The following is a 17,652-nucleotide window of genomic DNA, read 5'->3' as shown; positions in this document are numbered from 1 at the left end:
GCATCACGAGGCTTCGTAGAGATCCGGAGCGGACAAACGGAAACTAGCTAGGCAAACAGAAAACTGAATATGGGATACTAGCTCTACTTACAGTTTTGCTATGAAATTTTTTGAACGCCTTAGTGCATATACAACATGGTGCACTGTTGTAGGGTTTTTAATTTGAAAATAGTGGTGAGCTAGGTGAATTTGGAGCACCAGTGCATATACTACTTGATAGCACTAGACACGGGTTAAATTTCAAAAAATGTTAGTCGTAAATTTTATTTTCACCATTTTGGTACTATACTCCCATGAAGAATCAATGTTATTCCTTTTTCCAAATGACTCAGTGTGTATAAAACATGGTGCATCATGGAAAGGTTTTTAATTTAAAATGAGTGGTGCTCTTCTTACATAGCCAACTTGATGACCCTAATCCTTAATAGAAAATGTTGCACCGTTGGAGGGTTATTTTTTTGAAAATTGAAAAAGCAATGGTGTGCTAAGTAAATAGGAAGCTTCGGTGTTTATACCGCTCGATAACACCAGAGAATGGTTAAATTTAGAGAAATGTTGGTCATAAACTTTATTTTTACAATTTTGGTGCTATACTCCCTCGCAGCACTGGTGCTATTCCTATTTGGAAATGCCCTCGTGCATAAATAACATGGTGCACCGTGACAAGGTTTTTAATTTAAAAAATGGTGGTGCACTTCATACATAATTTGCACTGGTGCGTCAGGTAGGCAAGCACACTGGAATAGGGTTAGATTAAAAAGAAACTTACCTGCTATAAAATTCATTTTTACCATTGAAAATTAAGTAAAAGAATTCATTATTTAAAATTTTATTTTATTTCGTTATTTATTTATGTATTTTTTTTTCCGCATAGTGCATTCAAGAGGTTTGGCTCACACTATTCGTAGTTTATCTGTAAACTGTTGTGGATATATCACTCGACAGTTTTTCACAACAGATCTAATAATATTATATTAAAACTCTGAAAAATGTACACTATTACAGTTTATTAAACATTAAGATCTATAGATTTAACTCTAATTAGTGCATGCGTGCAAATATAAATTATGCAGAAAAGTAGAGAATGAAAAAATAAGCTCACACACACATAAGAGACAATATATGCTCTCTGGGAAACCCTTTCAGGAGAAAACCAAGATGGAAGGTGAGGTTGTTTCGCTCTCTTTCTCTATCTGAAAATATGGCTGTGGCTCGTGGGCTACTACAGTGCACAAATCCTCTTCGTGTGCTCTACCTCCTATCTCTCCTAACTATCTTTGCTCAACTATGGAACAAAATTCTCTCGAAAGAATGGAATGCCTCTTCCGCCTAGTGGCCCGGTTATAACACAACTAGATAGCCTACTAGTGGTTAAGTTGACTACATCAACTCTTAACTAGAGTTACAAAATAGACTCTTCTAGAGTCTTTTAAATCACAAACATGTGGCTAGCGCCTTTTCCATGAATAATGGGGGCTAACGTGACATCCTTCTAAACTATAGTTGTGAAAATAGGAAGGTCAACTTCTTAGTGGCATAAATTTTGCAGAGAAACTATGATTGGCATGCTTCTTGCATTGTTGGAAAGGAATCTGTGTGTAGAATAGAAATAAAAGGTGCTACGATAACGCAGAAATGATTTACCCACAAAAATATCATTTGATGCCTCAAAATTCTCCCGAAAGGTTTTAGACCCTGTTTCGCCAAATTGGATTCCGTTGGTAAAAACAGTCCCATGAGCTTATTCCTCCACTTTTCCACTCCAAATGCATCGATATGGATGACAAACAATATAATGATCCAATTCGGATCGATAGTGCACCCTTTAAATTTATAGGGTGCACCAAAAATTAGTGCATAAAGTTAATGCATCATAATTTTTAATATTATGTGGTGTGTTTGGTAAATGGAAATGCACCAGGTCGTGAAGTTCCATGACACACTGCTTTAAAAATTTTAATTTTTTAGGCGGTGCATCGGGTGGAAGATTAAAAGTACCATTAGCCGATGCGTAAGATTAACACACTAGGAAGTTATGTTCGAGGACGCACTGCTGTAAAAATTATTATTATTTTTGTCAGTGCATCTAGTAAAAGTAACTTCCTAGTGTGAACTTTATTTTACCAAATGCACTTCATAATATTAAAAAATTATAGCTTGCTTCTTTCGTTAACCTGAACATTTTGGTGTGGTGCGTCGACATAAAATTAACACATTAGTGTGAAATGTTATGTCGACACACTGCATTGAAAAATAAAAATAAGTAATATTATGTATGTATGTGCACTAAAAGTGGTGTGTCAAGTTGATGTACAAACCATGTTTGGTGCATCCCTATTTTTTTGGTGCATTGAGCCTGATTTTTTTTTTTAATTGAAATTTATATGTCCATATTTATAAACACATTTTTCATTTAATAAAAAAAGTTTATGTTTTATGTAGAGGTTGATGTATTTTATATGTCAATCATGTAGAGACGTCAATGGAGAAAGGAGTGATAACAACATGAGCAAAGGGTTGACCAATACAATATGGTACAAGAGTGGGAGGCACAGGAGAGAGAGAGATATTTGTATCATCACCCTATTACGGAGTGATCCTCACATGTGGTACCAACCCACTAAGGACTACATCTATTTTATCACTGGCCTATCCAAGAGAGGGGAGGATTTTCCCTAGTTCCCTTATGTCCCCCTTGGTGTTGCAATAGAGATTCAACTTATCTACTCTTAGAGATACGTTGGGGATCAAGTAGTTTCTTTAGCGGATTTTTAGGTGCCTGGTGGACAACTACAAATCTCTTCTTTGGTGTAGTGGAGGTTAGGTGGCTCTCACTATTGGTGACTACCATTGCGCACTCTACTAATGACAGGAAGCACATTAGTTTCCCGCTTTTATTTTATGTTGATCCATTGGTGTAGAGGCCACAATGTATTAGATGGTCTGCCATTTTTTCATGACAATTTTGTATAGTTTTAGATAGATGTCGTGTTATGATACATGGGAGGTTGAACGTCCCTTAGAGTTATTTTGTTTAATTCTTTAGAGGTTTCTAGAGATGAGGCCTACTTTTGAACATCGCCCTCCTAGGCTGATGACTAAGTTACATATGCACATGTGGGGTGAGATGATGCCCAAGAGTGGCCAGACGGAGTATTCGGCCAGGATTTCCATCGACGCACTGGGAATACTAACTAGTGAGGACGGCCACATGTTTTTCATGGTGTGGTGTCCATATGTGGGGATGGATTGGAGATAGTGTCCCAACATCCTCTTCACCTAGCATGATCTCATAATCCTCTTCACATTATTGTTTTATTTAAATTAATCTAGTTTCATTTTATTATCTTAATTAATTAGAATAAAATTTATTCTATCACGTTCTTTAACTTGTTTTATTAAATTGTTTAACGAAATTGTCTAATTATTGTTATGTACTATATATTTTTTAGATATTGGTGCATTCGTTGGGGACATGCCTCCTCCCCCACTAGATGAAGATGTGGAGATGGTTGAGGCTGCAACAAGTGAGGGACATCCTCACATGCAGATACTTGTGATCATGCAGCTGCATAGGCATGATGTTAGATTCAAGATGGAGTTGGGTGACCAAATAGCTACACTTTTGGTTGGGGAGGGAGTCTTCCCTGCAATGGTTCGAGAAATGAGGGCATATTCTAGGCTCCTAAAGCTATAAAGGGACTTATCACATGATATGATGAGTCTTATGCGTTACATCATTGAAGTTACTGGCCTACTAGCAGCGAGGAGGGATGCTCATGTAGATACACTGTCTTCACCCATTACTACCCCATCGAATTAGGATCAAGGTGGTGATCCTTCAAGTAGTACTCCACCTCCTCCTCCTTCACCGCACCCACTGCATGTTTCTTCTCAGAGAGCATACCAACCACCACCTCCTACTTCGACTCTTGAAGCAGTTGACCATCCATCATCTTCTACTACAGACTAGGCCTCCAATAGTATTGTTGTCACATCGGTTGGACCACCAGATATTTTACAACAGTTATTTCACTTGTTTGTATATATATATATATATATATATATGGTGAATTTTTTATGTTCATGTACTTAATTTATAAGTTCATGTTGATGCGTATATTGTTAGCTCATGTTAGATATGTTCATTTAATGTGCTTGTAGATAGATGTGTATGTTATAGTAGTTGTTTGACATGAGATGTATATTTGAGGACCAGGGAAAATTTTCAGGATGGAAAATTATCGTGAAGTTTAAAACATTGGCGAATCTCACTAGTCCCTAATATGCAAACTAAAAAATGTTTATTGATATGTTTGTAAAATTATTCAAATTTATAATGATTTTATATATATTCTATATATAATATTGGTGATTTTAAAGGTAAAATAATTTTATATTGTAAAATTTGGGTGAATCATTTTTAGAAAAAAAGGAAATTAGCGAATAGTCTTTGGAGAAGAATAATGGAAAATTATCCCACTTGAGAAAATTAGCCCCTAAAATTTTCCATGTTGAGGATGTCTATGGTGATGGTGTGCACCAACATTTTTAAAATTAAAAACCCTACCACGTTGCACTATGTTGTTTACGCATCGGGGCTTTCGTAAACAGTTATTTCCCACATTCACCCACTGTATTCATTCACCCATGGAATTGACTCGTGGTATTGTAACTGAAAAATACTATAAGTGCACCAACATTTTCAAAATTATCACCCACATCCTCATACTATGAGCGATATCTCCCACATCCAAACTCCAATTCGACCCATTTTTTTTTTTGAAATTGGGTGATTTTCCAAGAGGAGCTCAGATCTACAATCCTTTTTCTGAAATTCTACACAAAATCTTCAAAAAACTATAGGAGAGTCGCCATCCACCAGTTGTCATCAAAAAAAAATTATACAACATAGTTGATTTTAAGTCAGCGATATCTCCCTCATCCATACCCCAATGTTTTTTTGAATTTTGGTATTTTTGCACAAGGAATCCCAATATGTTATTTGTTTTTGTAAATGTTATACCAAATTCTTCAGATCTGATTTGCAAACTCGCCACCCAAAAAAAAATTCTTTCAAAAAAATGAAAAAAAATAAAAATTCTTCCTGTTTGGCCCAAGAAAGTGCTTTGTGGAGGTCGCAACACATGCCTGAAGTTTGTTGAATATTGTTGAAAATATTTGAAACTGAAATATGCATGAAACCCTCATTCCTATGGAATAGTAACCTGCTCTGATACCAATGATCTGGATCATAGGGGGAGGCCCCCAAGATCTAAATGATTGAAATGGATTTTGTGGGGGAGGCCTCCAAGATCTGAATAATTGCAATGCTAGAAAGAAAATGACAAAACACATAGTAAATAAAACCACAAAAAAACTTTTTATTAAAACCGATAATAGCTATAAAGGCTACATTGTGATGAACCATCTGTCCTTTTACAAAATGCAACTTGTTACTTATAGTATTTTCAGTTACAATACCACGGGTCAATTCCATGGGTGAATGAATACTGTGGGTGGATGTCACAATACCATGGGTCAATTCCATGGGTGAATGAATACCATGGGTGGATGTCACAATAACATGGGTGAATGAATACCATGGGTGGATGCCACAATACCATGGGTGAATGAATACCATGGGTGGATGTCACAATAATATGGGTGAATGAATACCATGGGTGGATGTCACTTACAATACCATGGGTGGATAAATACCATGAGTGGATGCCACTTACAATACCATGGGTATATTCCATGGGTGGATGAATGCCATGGGTTGATTTCATTTTCCATTCGGATCATAGGACCTTGTAGAACTTCTTATAGATAGAAGTGTTTTTGGACGTAAATGGTTCTTCAAATTGAAGAGAGATGTTGATGGAAATATTGAAAGATATAAAGCGAGGTTGGTAGCAAAATGGTATTCTTGAACAAATGATATTGAATTTCGTGGGAACTTTTCGCTAGTTGTAAAACTTGTTTCTATTCGTATAATGTTTGTGCTAACTACATTACTTGACCTTGAGTTAGAGAAGTTAGATGTTAAAACAACTTTTCTTCATGGAGATTTGGATGAGGAGATCTATATGGAAAATCCATAAGGTTTTGTACAAGATTGCAACAGGAGATTAGTTTGTAACTCAGGAAATCATTATATGGCCTAAGATAATCACCCAGGAAATGGTACAAGAAGTGAGCCAGAACTTCACTAGAAGTGAATATGACCATTTTGTGTACTTCAAAAGTTTCAATGGTATATTCATTATCTTGGTTTTGTACGTTTACAATATGCTTGTTGCAAGAAAAAACATGGAAGAGATTAACAAGTTAAAGTCTTAGCTTGCTAGGACATTTGATATGAAGGATCTTGGAGCTGCAAAATGGATCTTGGGCATGGGGATACACAGAGACAAGAAAAATGGAAAGATTTGGTTATCATAACAAAAGCACATGGAGAATATACTTGTAAAGTTCGAGACGAACGACGTGAAACTTTTTAATGTCCCTTTGGCTTCCCATTTTAAGTTTTCTTTGAGTTTGTTTCCTAGTACTGATGAAGAAAATAAGTAAATGTCTTGTGTATCGTATGCTAATGCAGTGGGTAGCTTAATGTATGTTATGGTTTCTACAAGACCTAACATTTCACATGCAATTGGAGTTGTTAGGAGGTTAATGGAAAATACAAGAAAATAACATTAGCAAGAAGAAATGGGTGATTCAGTATTTGAGAGGCACAAGTGACAATTAGATCATATTTAATATTTGTGGTGATTAAGTATGTGAATATGTTGATTCAGGTTATGCTGGTGACTTGGACAAGACGATATATACTTTAGGATATGTCTTTACTCTCGCAAGTGGAGGGATTAGTTGGATGTCAAAGCTTCAGGAAACAATTGCTTTGTCTACTACTGAGGTATCATATATAGCTGCTTCACATGCCTATAAAGAGACAATCTGGTTGAAGGGTCTATTAGATGAGCTTGGAAGGATGCAAGAGAAAGTGAATGTATTCTATGACAGTTAGAGTGCTATTCATTTGGCTACTAATATGGGTTATCACAACAAGACTAAACATATTGATGTAAAATACCATTTTGTAAGACATGTAATTGATGGCGGCAAAGTAGCTCTCAAAAAGGTCCACACACAGGAGAATTGTGTAGACATGATCATGAAACTAGTTTCGGTAGAGAAGTTGCAATGGTGTTTTGTTTCTCTTGGCTTGTAGAAAAGATGATGAATGGGAATGGGCAAGGGATTAGGAAAATTGTTGTCAAGGTGGATATTGTTAAAAATGAAAACAATTAAAGAATAATGCAAATGTAATTTTAACCTTAGTAAATCTTGTTTTACCGATTAGATGGTTGTATAACAATGGACAATTTGTAACAATGTCTATTGATTAAAATATTGAATCTTGAGAGGAAAACTTATCGGAGAGTCATTGTTTGACCTTAATTAATAAACGTATTCCAATCCCTTGCCCCGTGGTGTTTCCCTTCACACATTGTCAGGGTTTAACCATGTATATCTCGTGTTTATGTTTATAATTTCAGTTTCCTGCTTGTTTTTTATTATGCATTTTTGTTCTCGTTAAATTAAATTTATGGGCTTAAAACTACCAACAAAATTGTCTTGAAAATGTAAAATAAACCATGTCTTAATAAAACTAATTTTAAATTACTACACTTATAACAATATAAAATTAACCACAATCTTCCCAAAAACAACATCTTTTTCCTATAAAAAAATTTAGATTTGCTAAAATGGTTTTGACAATGTAGGATCAACCATGATCTTCAAAAAAGAACGATGCTTCTATATTTATGGATATATAGGGTGGATGATCCTCTCTAAATCAAACGTGCAAAAAGGAAACATGCCTAGCAACAAGAGTTAAACCATAACAATATGATGACAAATTGCATGGGTTATAGTTGGAAGAACCAACACTTTATTATAAACAAGGGATGTTGCATCGCAGCTAGTCCCTGCTTTGAGCAGGGAGCCGCGGGGCTTGACAAGCCCAAGTGTCGGACAACCTAGCCATATAATAAACGCCAAGATAGTCAACCAAATCTAGATCTAGACTATAACAAGATAGTAAGCCAAAGATAGATCTAGACCATAACTCACTTTGTTTTGTGAAGACAAAGTGAAAATCCACAAAGGGTGGATATGCTTCGTGCTTGTTAAGGCAGGTCTCATTTGAATCATGGCAGATTCATTAGCTCAACCTTTGGGCCAAACTCTCAACTTTTAGGAAACGTGCAACTGCGTCTTCTACATAATTATTGCTTGTTTCACTATCATATATTCCCCAAACTCAGAATAGTTTATGGGCGTGTCATCCCCAATCAATTTTGCAGCAAGTATAAAAAGCTCCTCCTTCATAGATTAGATAGGTGAAGAACTGTATGTTAATACCAAACAAATTATCCCCTTGCAGAGTGACTTGACAACTAATTCATGAGATCGAAACAAGATGGTTTAGGAGGTGTCAAGATATTTAGAAAAAACATACTTCCTTTCAGACATGAGTGTTTAGGTGATTGGTCTTCCTCCTTCATAGATTAGATAGGTGAAGAACTATATTTTAATACCAAACAAATTATCCCCATTGTAGAGTGACTTGACAACTAATTCATGAGATTGAAACAAGATGGTTTAGGAGGTATCAAGATATTTAGAAAAAACATATTTACTTTTAGACATGACTGTTTAGGTGATTGGTCTTGTTATCACTCTAGGAAACTCTCCTAGGTTGTAGCTTGGAGATGCCTGATAACATATAATGTTCAATATTGTTCTCGGAACTATTGGAATGGATGATGGTTTGGATCAAGTCAGATAAAAATTTCAGCTCTATTCTCACTCAAGACATGCATGAAGACCCTCAACAATACAAGGCTTTAGATCACTAATGCTTAATAGTTTATAGATTCAATGGATAGATGGAGAATACTAATTGTACCAACAGATGCATACATAAACACATATGAACGGCTAGCTACAAAAAGTAAATGAAGCTTGTAAATTTAATTTATCAATGCAGAGATAAGATGGCAATTATCTGGCATTAGACACAACAGAAAACATGAATAACCTATTCAAGTGAAAGCATAGAACAACAGAGAAAATGGGAATTGAACATGTACCAGCAAAAGAAGCTTATATTGCTGGAATGAAGATGAGAAGCTAGAGGAGTAGAGTCTCCACAGTCTCCAAAAGTTGAACCCTTGTTCCTCTGAACTTACAAATATTTATAGGCCCTTTACAATTCTCTCGAGTCTTCTGAGGTTCGAGAGGTCTTAATCTATCCTCTCTATCCTTTGTTTAACAACTTGATGCCACGACTGGAAACATAGGAGCTCAGAGGCCTCTTTCTCTAACAGCTGAGTAACTGCATTCGTGTAGTTTGCTACGTTGTTTGGGAGCTCGCTCGTGCAAGCGATGCTCCATGATCACTTTGTTTGTTTTGGTTGTGTTGTGTTGTCTATGCTCCATGATTTCTTTCCAGCCTCTGTCTCTCGACAATTGTTTCCCAACCTCTGCTTTGTGATGGAATGGCTCTTCGGGCCTTTTTAATCCCTTCAATCAACCCCTTTCTGTTAATACAGAGGAATGATGCAATATTGTAAACTTCCACCCATCTCTGTTCATTTCGGACTTAAAAATTCCTTAAACATGGCCTATTCCTCTATCATGTCCGCCCTCTGGGTCACTATCGCAAGTTGCTAGTGGCCTATTCCCTTGCTTCCCTTTGTATTTTTGATATGTTAAAAACATTGAAAATCATGAGAAATTTGCTTTTGCGGATCTGAAAAATTATATATTTTCATTCCTGAACCCTTTCGGGTCCGGGTCTTATCACATCGGTGTTGCTCCAAGGTTCCCTTTGTATTTCGTTAAATAACAAAAAACTATGAAAATGTATTAGAAATGGCCTTTCTACGGACCTCAAATATTATGCAATATCATGTATATAACCGTCGGGTCCGCTTAATCGCATCGCACATATGCCTGTATAATGGCCCTGCTCCATAATGTTTCCCCGATTGCGATCCTCCGATGCAATTGATTGCAATTGTATATCGCTCATGCCCCGGGCCCATGGTTAGCTCCTTATTAATCTCCGATAGCAATCCTGCGACGCGATGTGGGTCGTCGATTTGCACGCTTGATTGACGGTCCACATTGCATCGTTGATCACCATCACAAGTTCCATTTGGTCCGCCCTTAATCCACCGGTTACCCCCGTCGATTACAACCCGTCGATCCAATCATTGGAGATCACTGATGTGGGGTTTCTTTTGCCCAACCTTAAGTCCTCCTCTGTGTTGGCCAATTGCGACCCGCCGATCAAATCTGGACCATTGATTGGCCAGATCGGACGACTGCTGTGCATTTCAATGTTCAAGCCTGCGATACATGATTTTTCACTGTTTTTTATGTGTTTTAGTCTCCCGATAGTTCTTTTCCATCATCCCAAGGGTTCTTCTCCTACGTTGGTTTTGATCTTTGGATGATTCTTAAGAAAATTTTTAAGACTTCGGGAGTGTTTTGGATTCATTTTTGGGCTATTTACTGATAAGGCTAACACTCACTCCTTCTGGGGATGAAATCCTCCCTGTGAGGTTTCAAGAATCACAAAACAATGCCTTTCCTGTGAAAACAAAATCAATTCTTCCTCTTAGTGTTCCATTGGGCATGGAGTCTATTTTGCAATAAAAAAAAAACTGAAAAAAAAAAAAAAAACATATTTACAGTACCAAGGCTTTAAAGCCTTAAATGAAATAAAATTTCAAGAACTGCCCATTGACTGGGCTAGCAAAAACATCTCCTCCTTCCAGACTGTGCAGAATAAAGGAATTGTTCTACTGAATTTGAGTGATGACAAATGGACCTGTCCATAAGGAGTCAAACTTACCATGATTACCTTTCTTTTCCTTAAATGCATCCCATTTGAGAACCCAGTCACCAACTTGGAAATTTTCCACTTTTGCCTTTCTTTCAAAGGTTTCTTTGATTTTCTTTTGATGAGCTTTTGACTTCTCAACTAGCTGCTCTCTGATATGTTGTAGTTCAGCCAGGTTATTCATTCTCCTTACCATGTCATTTTCTTCATCTTGTTCTTCTTGCAAGAATTTTACCACAAGAGAATACGCTGGATAGGGAAAACAACATTAGTGCCATAAACCAGCTTAAATGGAGAATTTCCTATGGAATTTTTTATGGTAACTCTATCAGCCCACAATGCAAACATCAACTTAGAATCCCAACTGTTTTTGTTGTCCTCTAATAGTTCTTTGATTACCCTTACCAGAATCCTGTTAGATGATTCTTCCAGGCCATTGCCTTGAGGATAATATGAGGTAGAATGCACCAATTGAATGCCCATGGATTCAATCATGTTCACCAATTCGTTTGCCTTGAAAGCTACTGCATTATCAGTGACTAGTTTGGTTGGGCAACAAAATCTAGTGAAAATATTCTCATTCAAAAACTTTATGACAACTTGATGATTGGCATTCTTAGTGGGTATAGCCTCAATCCACTTGGTGAAATAATCAGTGGCTACCAAGATCAATTTGTGTTGGCCACTGGAATGTGGGTTGATCTCACCTATAAAGTCCAAGCCTCACTTCTGGAAGGGACCACTGACATGTACTGGCTTCAAAGGCAGAGATTTTAGTTGTTGTCTTCCTACAAACCTCTGACATTTGTCACAAGATTTCAGAAAAGAAAACACATCAGAGAACAGACTAGGCCACACCATTTTCCTCAGCCATAAGTTTAGCCACACCCTGGCATTTGACAAGCTTAGTGGGCTTCACCTCTATGTTAAACTCTATGAATTTTGCAATCCATTTAGCTCTCTTTCCATCAATATCTGGCTGAGTTAAGACATCTTTTACTGAGGTTGAAGGTACATATGCAACCACTTTGGAATGCAAAATATAAATTCTGAATGCCTTTAAAGATTTTATGAGAGCATAAGCTTGTTTTTCAATAAGGTCATACCTTAATTCAACATCCCTTAGAGTTTTGCTGAAGAAGGCCACGGGGTGCTCTATGCCTTCAACATTTTTATGTAATAGAACTGCTACTAGTGTATCATAAGGGGCAAAAGAGAAGATACAAAACTCCTTAGTGTAATCTGGGTTGATTAGAGTGGGAGCTTCCATGATAGCTTGTTTGATGGCTTCAAAAGAGCTTCTTGCAACATCTGTCCATTTTATTTCTGATCCTTTCTTCAGCATGGAAGTGATGTGCTTCACTAGCTCTGCAAAGTTTGGAATGAACCTCCTTACAAAGTTAATCTTACCTAGGAAGGATTGAATGTCCCTTTTTCCCTTGGGATGGAAAATGTCTGAATTTCTTGAACTCTTGCTGGATCAATCTTCACACCTTCAGCAGAAACAATATGTCCCAGAAGTTTGCCTTCTTCTAGAGCAAACTGTGACTTCTTTGGGTTCACCGAAATTCCAAACTGTCTGCACTTTAGAAAGAACTTCTTCAAATGCTACAAATGGTCCTTGTGACTACTGGAGAAGACTTTTATGTCATCAAGGTAAATAAGGACAAACTTGTCCTTCTCTCCCACAAAGGCTATGTCCACGGCCCTCTGAAAAGTAGCCCTAACATTCATCAGTCCAAAAAGAATCTTGAAGTACATGAGAGTGCCCTAAGGAGTAGAGAAGGCGGTCTTTTCCTGATCTTCTAGATGTACAACAATCTGATTGTAACCTGAAAATCCATATAAGAAAGACATGACTCTAGCCCCTGAAACTTTTTGCAGCAAGTGTTCCATCTTAGGCAGGGGGTAGTTATCTTTTTTAGAGCATTTGTTCAGATTTCTAAATTCAACACAAATCCTAATTTCTCCATTTTTCTTTCTTACTACCACAAGGTTAGCTATCCACTTTGAATACCTTAGGGGAACTATGATTTTGGCATCCAACGGCTTCTTGATTTGTTTCTCAATTAAAGGAAATAAGGGAGGGTTGATAGGTCTTAATTTCTGCTTAAAAGGGATGGTGTTCTTTTCTAGTGGAATCTTATGCTGAATGATGTTTGTGTCATAGGTTTTAAGATCATTGTATTCCCAGGCAAAAATATCAGTGAATTGCTTCATGAGGGTGCAATACTTGGAATTCCGGGCAGAAGACAAATGAGTGGACGAATTTATGTATTTCAGATGGGTCGTGCTCCCTATATTATGTTTACGAACAACATACTCATTTTAATTTTTGGCAGGCTTATAAGGCACATCGTTATGATTGAACAACTTCTCTAGAGGCACCAATCCTTTAGGTATATGGTTACTAGGTAGCTATACAATGCTTCCTTGGTCAATCTCATCCTTTAGCTTGGAATGACTGCATTCTTCCATGGTTTCATTTTCTTGGTTGATGTGCATTTCAGAAAATTCCTCAACAACTTGTAAAAACCTATTTATTTCATCATCATCTTCAAAAACTTTCTAGTATTTGACATTATCAGGCAGAGACGGTCTATACTTCACCTGAACTTCATACATCAATTTAGGAGGCAAAGGAGGAATAAACGTGCTAGCAGACACAGCAAGGGAATCAACACACTGGTTCTTCATTCTCGAGATGTAAGAAATACTGAAATTATTAAAGGAATCCTTGAGCTTCCATACCTCATCTCTATATGCTTTCAGCCTTGGATGATTTTCTTGGAAATTTTTATTGACCTGTTGAATGATGAGGTCTACTTCTCCAAACACTTTCAGGTCTTTGATGCCCATTTCTTTAGTAGAATTTAAGCCCAATATCAAGGCTTCATACTCTGCTATGTTATTTGTGACCTGAAAACTTAATTTGAAAGATAAATGAATGTATTCCTATGTGGGGGACACAAGGAATACACCTTCCCCTGCAGCTTCCTTAGAGCAAGCTCCATCAAAGAACATGTCCCAAATTTTTGGGCCTTCTTCCTCTGTGATCTGGAAAATTTGTTGCTTAAGCTATGTGGAGGCCAACTGAGATTCTTGAATATGAAGAATACAGGCTCCAAAATCAGTGTTGACAACGTAGATGGGATGATTAGTGGGATTCTTCTCATCACTGATGATATAAGTCAACTGAGCCTCTCTGTACAATCTCCTATTTTCACCTCCAAAAACTGGGATAGTAGCATAGGACAGATCATTTTGCAATGTTCCACCTAATCTCTTGATCCATCCTCTGGAAAGCAACATACCAAACTTGGGGGGTACATTTGCTACCACAATATCCATCATCATGATTTTCATGGGCATCTGAGACAAGGTGATGGCTAGATCATTGGTTAATCCCAAACATTTCACTTTTCTAGAGTCAAAAGAAAACAAGTCATGATAAGGCTTGGTAATGTCAATACCCAACTCATCCATGACAGCCTTGGGCATTAGATTATGGCTAGCTCCAGTGTCTAGAAGGCAGTTGTGAAGGATTTTATCATGAATAGTTAGAGAGACATAGAATGATGGGGAGCTATCCTCGCAATTTTCAATCATTGGGCTAAGAATAACAGTTGGTTTGTCAACTTGCAAATTTACATAGTCGATGGAGCTTGGATGGCATTATGCTCAAGTGCCTCAAGGATGGATCTTTTGAAGGACTCATTCTTCACTAGTTCGATTGGAGGTATAGGTATTCTTAGCTTCTGAATTTCTGATTACAAACTGAAAGGAGAAGGAGACTTCTCAAGGCCTCTTACCTCATGAGCTGGAGCTTTGAGGATGATGGGATCAACTGTCAGTCGCTTCTACTTATTAGCTTGTTGTACTGCAGGGACAACAACTCTTTGAACAGGAGTTTCCTTGGCATTATTCATCTTCGACCTCAAATTATATCTATGCTGATCTTCAGTTTGCAGAATAGCTTCACCATCCCATTCTTGGTTAATTTGGTCTTTGAATAATGACTTTTCATAGCTAGCTGAGGTCAAAAAGGAGGCACTGCCTTTGTCTTCAAGACAATGGATCTCGTCATCTTCTTGAAACTGCTCTTCCTCCATGACTACATTCTGAAAAGGGGTCTTTACCCTTTGGTCTTCATTGGCATCTTTGCTTCTTTGCAGAATCTGCAAATGCTCATTTTCTCTTCTATATGGATTTTGATTTTTGGGAGCAAAGGTATTAGGAACTCTTCCTTTCCCAGAGTGTTGCTCAACTTTTAATTTGGAGATTTTAGAGGCTAATGACTCTATCATCTTAGTCATTTTATCGATCTTGGGATCTGAAGATGATGAACACTCGCCCCTCTGTCTCCTTCTATCAAAATTACCTTTGAGCTTTTCTGCAGCCATGATGTTTGATTCTACTTCCAAGGTCGCATCTTGCATATCAACCAAAGTAGCACATCGCCTCTCCCTCAACAGTAGGAAGAAGTTATAATCAAAAGCACTGGCATAGGTGAGTTTAGCAGAGGTAGTGATGGGTTTTACTTCAGCTGGTATCTTGCTATACATGTGGTTAAACCTCTTATTAAAGTCAGACAGCAACTCACCATTTTCCCTCTTTAAGTTCCCAAACTCAGTGTGGTAGTAGAGGAGATCCTTCTTATCCCCCAAATGCTTAAGCCTCAATATCTGCTATAGATCTTGGGGTCAGTTCTCTGAACCATTTTCTAACCTCTCCATCTAGGCTTTGGACAAAGACTCTCATCCACACATCATCTTCACTAATGTCCAAGTTATCAGCATAGCTATAGAATGACTCAAGATGTTCATCAGTTGTAACACCTTCAGACCTAGTGAACTTGGGCCTATATTTCTGATATTCTCCAGTAGGCATGGCATTCAAAGGAGTGGGCAGTACTAGAGGCCCATACCTAGCAGCTATGATTCTTTCCATTTTGGTGGGTGCTTGTGGACCTGCCATAGCTGTGGTGGTTATAAGAGTACTGGTAGTCTGAATGATAGAGGGCTAAGGAGTGACTGACAAGACTAAAGGAGTATGATGGATAGGAGGTGAGGTTTCCTTTGGGCTTACAACAAAAGGAGAACCCAAAGAATAAGTAACTTTATGAATCTCTGAGAGTTTTTCTTCACTGCTAGTATTAGATGCTATACTCTCAACATGTATTTGTTCTATTGAAGGATTTTCTTGAAGAGATATAGAAGATTTTTTAGATTTACCTGAACCTGATGCTCCTTTCTGCAATACCTTTCTTTCTTTGATGATTTTTTCAGGGTCAGGTATTGGGTCAGCTTGTGGCTTCTGAGGATTTCTCCGAGTATGCCTCACAAACTGAGCCAGAACTATGAAGTGGAGTCGCCAAGAGGTTCGTCCTTCAATAGAGTCGCCAGATAGATGATTACAACCAAAAAAGTGCCTAGAATTTGTCTATCATCAAAGCTGGATCTGTGTCGTCTCCCAGGGAAGCTGAGCTTCAGTTTCCTCTCCCAGGAAACTGTGCCAATTATGTTATCACTCCAGGAAACTCTCCTAGGTTGTAGCTCGGAGATGCATGGTAACATATAATCTTCAATATTGTTCTCGGAACTATTGGAATGGATGATGGCTTGGATCAAGTCAGATAACCATTTCAGCTCTATTCTCACTCAAGACATGCATGAACACCCTCAACAATACAAGGCTTTAGACCACTAATGCTCAATAGTTTATAAATTCAATGGATAGATGGAGAATACCTATTGTACCAGCATATGCATACATAAACACATATGAATGGCTAGCTACAGGAAGTAAATGAAGCTTGCAAATCTAATTTATCAATGCAAAGATAAGATGACAGTTATCTAGCATTAGACACAACAGAAAACATGAATAACATATTCAAGTGCAAGCATAGAACAACAGAGAAAATGGGAATTGAACATGTAACAACAAAAGAAGCTTATATTGCTAGAATGGAAATGAGAAGCTAGAGGAGTAAAGTCTCCACAGTCTCCAAAAGTTGAACCCTTGTTCCTCTGAACTTACAAATATTTATAGGCCCTTTACAATCCTCTCGAGCCTTCTGAGGCTTGAGAGGTCTTAATCTATCCTCTCTGTCCTTTGTTTAACAACTTGATGCCATGACCAAACACATAGGAGCTTAGAGCCCTCTTTCTCTAACAGTCGAGTAACTGCATTCGGGTAGTTTGCTATGTCTTTTGGGAGCTCACTCGTGCAAGCGATGCTCCATGATCGTTTTGTTTGTTTTGGCTATGTTGCACTGTCTATTCTCCATGATCGCTTTCCGGCTTCTGTCTCCCATCCCGGCCTCTGCTTTGTGATGGAATGGCCCTTCGGGCCTTTGTAATCCCTTCAATTGGCCCCTTTCTATTAATACAGAGGAATGATGCAATATTGTAAACTCCCACCCAACTCTATTCATTTTGGACTTAAAAAGTCCTTAAACATGGCCTATTCCTCTATCAGGTCCGCCCTATGGGTCGCTATCGCAAGTCAATAGTGGCCTATTCCCTTGCTTCCCTTTGTATTTTGGATATGTTAAAAACACTGAAAATCATGAGAAATTTGCTTTGGCGGATCTGAAAAATTATATATTTTCATTCCCAAACCCTTTTGGGTTTGGGTCTTATCGCATCGGCGCTGCTCCAAGGTTCCCTTTGTATTTCATTAAATAATCAAAAAACTGTGAAAATGTATTGGAAATGGCC

This window comes from Pinus tabuliformis, chromosome 3_1 (genome assembly GCF_031772625.1).
Source record: "Pinus tabuliformis cultivar Carrire ecotype Pingquan chromosome 3_1, CPIR1, whole genome shotgun sequence".
Classification (NCBI taxonomy): domain Eukaryota; kingdom Viridiplantae; phylum Streptophyta; class Pinopsida; order Pinales; family Pinaceae; genus Pinus; species Pinus tabuliformis.
This window is presented reverse-complemented; position numbering follows the sequence as displayed.